Raw genomic sequence first — 8,691 nt, forward strand, 5'->3', positions numbered from 1 at the left:
CCAGGAGAGGGATCTGAATAATCCCTCCCTGATAATCTCCACATGCACCATCTGATGGCTGTGTATGTGCAGTAGTGTGGTTAGGGTCCACACCAGAAGTAAAGTGGTCGCATTAGCAATACTTTACTTCTTACACATCATGGGGATGGGCTCTTATTGGGGTTTTATGTGGATTTCCACATTAATTAACAGTCCCTCCGATAACTGCTGTGCTCCTTCTGTTGTCATTGGCCCAAAAAGTTGCCAAATTGATCAAGCTTAGAAAAGTTATCTTTTTCAAGCTGGCACCTAATACCTAATTACATCTTTTACATTGTGTATATTTATAAAGTTTTAAAGTTTACACCCACAGAAATAGAGTGAGCAAGATAAATAGAAGACATGACCAGTGTACAAAAATATAAGGATGAATGTATAGCACTATAAGACATTCAAAGATAAGCGAATAAAAAGAGAATAATAAATGCGGCAGACTGGAGAAAAACAGAACATAGTAAATATAGCACAAAATGAGCGGCTCAGTGGCTGGCAAGAATTTAAATGACAACATAGTATCTATTAGGTAGCATAGCAGAAGGAACATGAAGGGTAAAAGGGTTATTCCATGCGACTCATGTTACATTTTTATGTTCATTTTTAGAAGTTTAAATGCACCACACACAAAAATGAAGCTGAATTTCAATATTTTAAAACTATGACAATAATATATGGGGTATAATTAGTTCTTAGAAGCAGAAAATTTACTCTCTAAGTAGTTACATTTTATTGTTTATATGTGTGACTCGTGTTACAACAGAATGGACATAGGAACTGAGGGGACTTATATATTTATTTACACCTGCTCTCCTAATTATTTTTTACAAAATGATTGTTATACTATATACTTATAAGACCCTAAACTTATGATTGACACACAAACAAAAAAACTGATTTTTAACCAAACTATACTTAAAATCTATTTTGACATGTGACTCATGTTACATACAAATGTGACCCACGTTACATTTCTGTCCCTAGTCAAAGGGCCTTGATACAAATTACTGAAACCTGTAGAATCCACGTGAATGAATCAATGTAGGCCTGTTTATCTTCCTGATTAACTGTGAAGATGTGTAAAATATTTAATTGGGTGATGATGGCCATCATATTCAACATAGAACCAGTCACCAACATTCACTACATCATATGGAGTCACTGTGACAGCTGCATTAAGTTCATCAGTAGAAAGAAATGAAGTTGAAAATGTCTCAACATCTGCTGTGATACAATTTAATTTTCATGTTATTGTGTCCTATCTTTCATGGAATGACTCAAAAAGGAAAAAAGAAAAGGAAAACTTGAGCAATTATACAGAAGACTATTACATATGAAAACCATTTACAATATAATAGTTGTGAAGCGGGTACCCGAAGGCACCATTCAGGCCCATGCAACACAAAACCAGGAGAATAGTGAGTATCATTGTAAGGAATATGAACTCCGCTCTATAAAAGGGATCAGTGGAATGCCTACATACAGTGGCGCCTCAAGGCACAGGCTAGCAGGGCCGTCTCCCGGAGCACCATAGCCTAAAGGGGCGCAGCCCTGTCCCCCGCCTGAATAGAGGCACTCGCCATTGCCCCGGCTCCGGAAAATTCCAAACCCCACCCACTCGCTGATGTTTTCGGGTATACGCTCTGGGGGAGGGAGCGCGGGAGGGAAGGGACGTGGCAGTGCAGCACAGGACGGGGCTGGGAGCAGAGAAGCCTAGCGCAGGCCCTGCATATATACTCCAGACCAAGTCGCTCTAATGGCTGAGGCAGACAGGTATCAAACAAATAACATTAATATAAACAGACAAAATATATACTAGCCATTGTATCGAAAATATGGGCAACAAAATATAGCAATGAACAACCACAACTTGCGGCATACCTGGATCCTCTAATAAATCCCCACCCCCACCCCAACTACTATACACTATGAAAACATGGTGGTAACTATTCCTGTGTATCCTAGGGCCATGGTGTATACAACCGAGGATAACAGGGGCAACAATAGACTCACAAAAATAATAAACAAAATAGCCGACCCAAATATAAACAAGTAAAAATCAAGCAGGAGCACTAAAAAGACAATATGACGGATCATACCCTGGCGGCAATTAAGTACTAATAAAGAAAAAAATGCATACTGAGGACAACACAATATGAAAACCTCCAAATAATGGCCATGTCAAATGCACGTAAACCAAAACAAGATATATGATATCAAATGCACATAAATCAGTCAATGAGGGTCGTACAGGGCCGGCAACAGAAACCCTGGGGTCCAGTACACTGATATCTCTGGGGACCCCAACTCCCCCTCGGGATCCTGACGGTCAGAATCCCAGCAGTCAGAATCCTGGCGCCGGCATCCTGACAGGGTTAGGATACCGACACTGGTTATGCCAAGTCGGTCAGTATCCTAACCCTTCTCTCTATCCCTAATCCTCCCTCCCCGGTGCCTAAACCTAACCTCCCCCCTAGTGCCTAACCCTAACCCTCCCCCTAACCCCACTACTTACCTTTGGTATCCCAGCTGTCTGGATGCCACGGTTGGGATTATAACTGCATCCCGTCAAAATATCATACACTTGTATGTAAACCCTGAACTGGGTCACTGTATTTAAAATCCTGCCTGTAAATAGATATCCCACTATGCAGAGGCGGGCTGGGCCGGGGGGCAGGGTGCCATGTGCCCCCCGGGCCCCAGCGCCATGCGGGCCGCGGCCTGTCTGTGTCTCTGTGACACAGGCTGCACCGCGTGTGTATCACTGACCTGACGGAGTTCAGTCAGCGCTACACTGACTAACACACAGCCGCCGTCTCCGGCAGCTGTGTGTTTGTTTTGATCAGCAGCCAATGAGAGTCTGACAGACTCTCATTAGCAGCTGCTGCGCCCACTGCAGGAGCCGCTCCATCTTCCGGCTCCCGCTGTGGGTAATGGGAGAGGCGTCATGACGTCCTGACGTCTCTCCCATACTGCACAGCGGCCCGGCCCGAGAGGACAGATGGAGAAGCGGATGGCGGCGGCGGGAGCGGAGATGTGGTTTATTTTTTTTATTACGAGAGTCAACTGGGGGCGGGCACTACTGGTGGCACTACAAGGGGTTAGACCACTACTGGGGGCACTACAAGGGGGGGTTACTATTACTGGGGGCACTACAAGGGGGGACTACTACTACTGGGGGCACTAAAAGGGGATGACTACTACTACTGGGGGCACTACAAGGGGGGACTACTACTACTACTGGGGGCACTACAAGGGGGGGACCACTACTGGGGGAACTACAAGGAGGGGGGACTACTACTGGGGGCATTACAAGGGGGAGATCACTATTGGGGGCACTACAAGGGGGGGACTACTACTGGGGGCACTACAAGGGGGGGACCACTACTTGGGGCACTACAAGGGGGGGACTACTACTGGGGGCACTGCAAGGGGGGGACCACTACTGGCGGCACTGCAAGGTGGAGACCACTACTGGGGACTACTACTGGGGCACTACAACTGGGGGGACTACTACTGGGGGCACTACAAAGGGGGGACTACTACAAGGGGGGACTACTACTGGGGGCACTACAAGGGGGGACTACTACTAGGAGCACTACAAGGGGAGGGGACTACTACTAGGGGCACTGCTTAGGGGGGAGGGGACTACCACTGCATCGAGGGACCACTGCAGGGGGCTCTATATAAAGGGCAATACTGGGGTTACTGCATAGGGGGGAGACTACAACTGGGGCCACTATTTAAGGGGCACTGCATAAGGGCTACCACTATTGGGGTCACTGCATGGGGGGGTGGACTGCTACTGGGGGCACTATTTAAGGGGCACTGCATAGGGGGTACCACTACTGGGGGCACTATATAAGGGGCTTACTACTGGGGGCACAAAGGGCACTGCACAGGGGAGACCACTATTGGGGGCACTATATAAGGGGCTTACTACTGGGGGTACAAGTGGCACTGCACAGGGGGGACCACTACTGGGGGCATTGTATAAGGGACACTGCATAGGGGGGATCACTACTGGGGGCACTACTGGAGGCCTGCATAAGGGGGTCCTCTCCTGGGGCACAGGGGGGCACTGCATATGGGCACCACGACGGGCTGCCCCTAATCTTTATTTTAACTTTACATTAATCCCATAATGACCCGCCTCCTCCCTGGAACACTTGAGGGGGGGGGCGTAGCATGCACGTTCTTCAGGCACCCTGGCTACACGCTATTCCTCTGCCAGGGCCGCCTGCATGCATTTGCCCCCCAGGCTAAAAGTTGCCAGCCAGCCCCTGCTACTATGTGCTGGCTACTCTGGTCCAGACATGACTATGGGCCTGATTCAGAGCCAGACGCTCTTTCAGAGTCTCGTCCGTTGCAAGCCCCAGAGAGCTTCCTGCTCTAACAGAGCAGGAAGCTCTCCACTGACATCACTGGTGATGTCAGTGGTGCCTCCCACAAACGGCAGGCATTCCTTCGGGAATGCCTCCGTTTGTGTAGCCACCCCCCCTCCCCACCTACAAAACGGGGCGAGCTGTCGATCAACATCGACAGCCGCCCCTTTTTGTAGTGAGTCCCAGAGCGAGATAATATCTCTCTCGCTCCGGGGCTTGCACATGCGTGCGGCGCGCAGTACCCTACCACCGACCCGCTTGCGAGCGCTATGCGCTCACGAGCGGGTCTGAATCAGGCCCTATGTGCGCACTGGCCGGAGGCAATCACTAACCTCTATGTGACATAATTTCCTGTCCGTCACTTGTAATGTATCCCCTAACAGCTGCCGGTGCACTTTTCAGTCCGACTATATGATATTATAAAAATATTTTTTGCACTTTAAATCTTGGTGTGCTGGTCTCTATCTAACTCATGTATGGGTTAGTGTATAATATATATATATATATATATATATATATATATATATTATATATATAAAGAGCAAACAGCGGCACTCACGGGACTTCCAAAAAAGAATCCAGGACACAGCAGTGTCGTTCAACATTTCAGTCTACCCCAGGAGGGGGACCCCTATCCCTACTGTGTCACAATTGATGGAGAATGCGGTCAAGCACACACTGAAATTGCAGCAAGGAAAAAATTTTCCTTTCAAATTTAAAGGAACAGAAACGTAATTGTGGAATCCATAAAGGTGGCATCAGCAAATGCTTAGAGAAGCCAGATTCAGCTTCCAACCTGCACCTAAAGATAACATGGAGGACATTGTTAAGGCCTTGCTCCAAGCTCCGGCAGCTCAGCAGGAAACAAACAAACTTCAGTAGAAAGCTACCAGAGCTCAGCAGGAATCCACCAATGTGCAACTGTTGGCCTAGGAGACAGCCCAGAGGCAACAACAAGTCACTATCGAGGAAACCCACCAGGCCTTAAAAGAGGTAGTACAACACTTGGTAGCCTGGTCCAGTGGCAAATGCAGGATTTCTAGAGAGGGTTTCCAAATGCTTGATTTTAGAGCGAATGTGGCCAGTCCATGAAGAGGGCAGAATTAGTACTTATCCAGCTTTAATATGCATCATACAAAGTATATTGTGTTGCATAATTCCAGCATATACAGGACCAGCGATCACAGTATGCCATTAGATGCAGCAGTAGGTCCATCCTGTCTGAGCAGAATGTTTTTCTTCAGATGTGGGCACCATTCCAGAGCATGGGAGCAAGTCCGGGAGTCTGGGCGAACGGCAGAAGAACCTAGCACTGCCCTGGACATATATATGTACATATTGGTCTCCTTATGTACTGGATAGTGTATTATTATACAGTATTAATAATTAACTCTATTGATGGTCTATAGCAGTGCACCCCTAACAGTGCATGTCCTAACTGGTGCACAGGTATATTTATTACTAGCTGACACATTTTAAAAGATCCACAAATGGTGTTAATCATTTCATTTGTGATACTGAGAAGAACATGCAGCGCTAGTAACATTCTATTATATTACTATTTCTATTATGGTCATGATGTGTGCTGGGGAGGGGGGTTTCCAGGCAGACGGAAACCCCCCCTGCGTTTGCCTATGTGGTCTGGAGATGCATCCACTGACCCTCCAACCCACACTCGCTCCATACACGCCAGTAATTTTTTTACAGAAGATGACTCCAAGTGATGATGTGGAGGCGTATCTCATGGCATTTGAGAGAACCACAGAAAGGGAGAGTTGGCCTAAGGAACAGTGGGCAAGTCTTGTGGCACCCATCTTGTCTGGAGAACCACAAAAGGCCTACTATGATTTGTGCCTGGCTGATGCAAAGGACTATGAAAAGCTTTATCGGGAGATCCTAACTTGCTTGGGGGTTACCTCGTTTGTTCGTGCCCAACGAGTCTACCACTAGGAATTCCAAATAGAAAAGCCTCCATGCTCACAGATGCATGACCTTGTCCATCTAACCACAAAATGGCTACAGCCCGAGATGCTGACAGGACCACAGATCATCGAAAGAGTCATGTTGGGAGGCCAGCTAGGAGAAGGTTACAGTAGTCCAATCTGGATATGACCAGTGAGTGGATGAGGGTTTTAGTGGCATCCTGGGTGAGGAAGGGTCTAATCCTGGAGATATTTTTTAGGTGAAATCGGCAGGACTGCGAGAGGTGCTGAATGTGCGGTATAAAGGAGAGGAAGGAGTCTAAGATAACTCCAAGACAGCGCACGTTGGGGCTAGAGGAGATAGTTGTGCCATCAATAGATAATGAAATTGTGGGAAGTGATGGAGTGGAAGAGGGTGGGAAGATGATCAGCTCAGTCTTAGACATGTTAAGTTTAAGAAAGCGCTGGGACATCCACGAAGAGACAGCAGAGAGACAGTGTTAGATCTGGCCCATGAAGAGACATACACGAAGAGACATACAGAAGAACAGTGGTAGATCTGGCCCATGGTCATATAACGGCAGGCCACCTAGGGGTAGAGAAAACCACTGAGCGAATTTTGCAGAGGTTTTTCTGGCCCGGGGTCCATAAAGAGGTATCTAACTATTGTGCATCCTGCCCTGAATGATACTGACATTTTAAAAGTTCACTAGTAGGCCACATTTTAAAAGTTCACTAGTCCCGTTCCCATTATTGAGATGCCATTTGAAAGAATAGCAATGGATTTGGATGGACCCTTAATGAAGTCTGCCCGGGGCCATCAATATATTCTGGTGATAATGGATTATGCTACCTGGTACCCGGAAGCGATACTGTTGCGCAATAAGTCAACCAAGACCATTGCTAGAGAGATAGTCCATGTCTTTAGCAGGTTGGGAATACCTAAGGAAATACTGACTGACCAAGGTACCGCTTGCATCCTGAACGGCCGCCTCCTTGTCGATCGTTAAGCTGTGGGTTCCCACTCACAGATCAATGACCGACCAGGTAGATGGTCACGATGGTGATCACCATTGCGACCATCGGGGCTTACAACCAGACCCTAAGGTTGGGTCTGGGCCCTCGTAAGCCCCAGGGAGCTTTCTGCTCTGATGGAGCAGGAAGCTCCCCACTGACATCACTGATGATGTCAGTGCGGCCACCCACAAAATGGTAAGTGTTCGTAAAGGAACACCTCCACTTTGGAAACCACCCCCCCGGCCCTAACAAACGGGGGCAGCTGTCGATCTCTGTCGCTCCGGGGCTTGCGCACGTGCAGTGCGGCCGCTGCACGTGCGCAGGCCTAACCATCAAGTCGGTTACGAGCGCATCGGTGCTCGTGACCGACTCTGAATGAGGTCCAGAGTGTTGGTGTTGGTTCCCACAGTAGAGAGTAAACTTTTGGCTAAGTGGCAAGGACCCTTTGAAATTTTAGAAAAAGTGGGACAGGTTAATTACAAAGTCTAAAGGATAGAGCAGCTCTGGCAGCTGTCCGAGCCCCTCCAGTAAACCCAGGGCCTTTGGTTCCCGAAGTGACAGTGGCAAAAACCCTGTCAGCAGTTCAACAGCAGGAAGTTAAGGAATTTCTGATCAGAAATAGGGTGCTGTTTTCTGACATACCAGGAAAAACCACAGTCACTAAACATAACATAATCACTGACCCAGGGGTAAAGGTTAACATAAAGCCCTATAGGTTACCAGAAGCCCAAAGAGAATCAGTATCGAAAGAAATAAAACATTTTTTAGAGTTGGATGTAATTGAAGAAACGCATAGTGAGTGGTCAAGTCCCATTTTACTTATTCGAAAGCCGGACGGGAGTGTGCGTTTCTGCAATGACTTCCGGAAATTGAACAGTGTGTCAAAGTTCGATGCCTACCCAATGCCTAGGGTGGATGAACTAATTGAAAGGATAGGGACAGCCAGATATTTAACCACTCGACTTAACCAAAGGGTATTGGCAAGTGCCGTTACCTGAGAATGCCAAAGAAAAGACAGCTTTTTCTGCACCAGAGGGGTTGTTTCAATACAAGATGTTGCCCTTTGGGCTACATGGGACACCTGTAACCTTTCAAAGAATGATGGACAGGATTCTAATTCCCCATAGACAGTATGCTGCTGCTTATCTGGATGATGTGGTCATTCATAGTCCTGATTGGCAGTCTCACTTGCCCAGAGTACAAGCAGTTTTGGACTCCATCTATAAGGCAGGTTTGACAGCCAACCCAATAAAGTGTTGTCTAGGGATGGAAGAAGTAAAGTATCTCGGATACACCATTGGCGGAGGTTTGATAAAGCCACAGCTCAATAAGTT

The sequence above is a fragment of the Taudactylus pleione genome, unplaced genomic scaffold (assembly GCF_031769625.1).
Source record: "Taudactylus pleione unplaced genomic scaffold, aTauple2 ptg000176l, whole genome shotgun sequence".
NCBI lineage: Eukaryota > Metazoa > Chordata > Amphibia > Anura > Myobatrachidae > Taudactylus > Taudactylus pleione.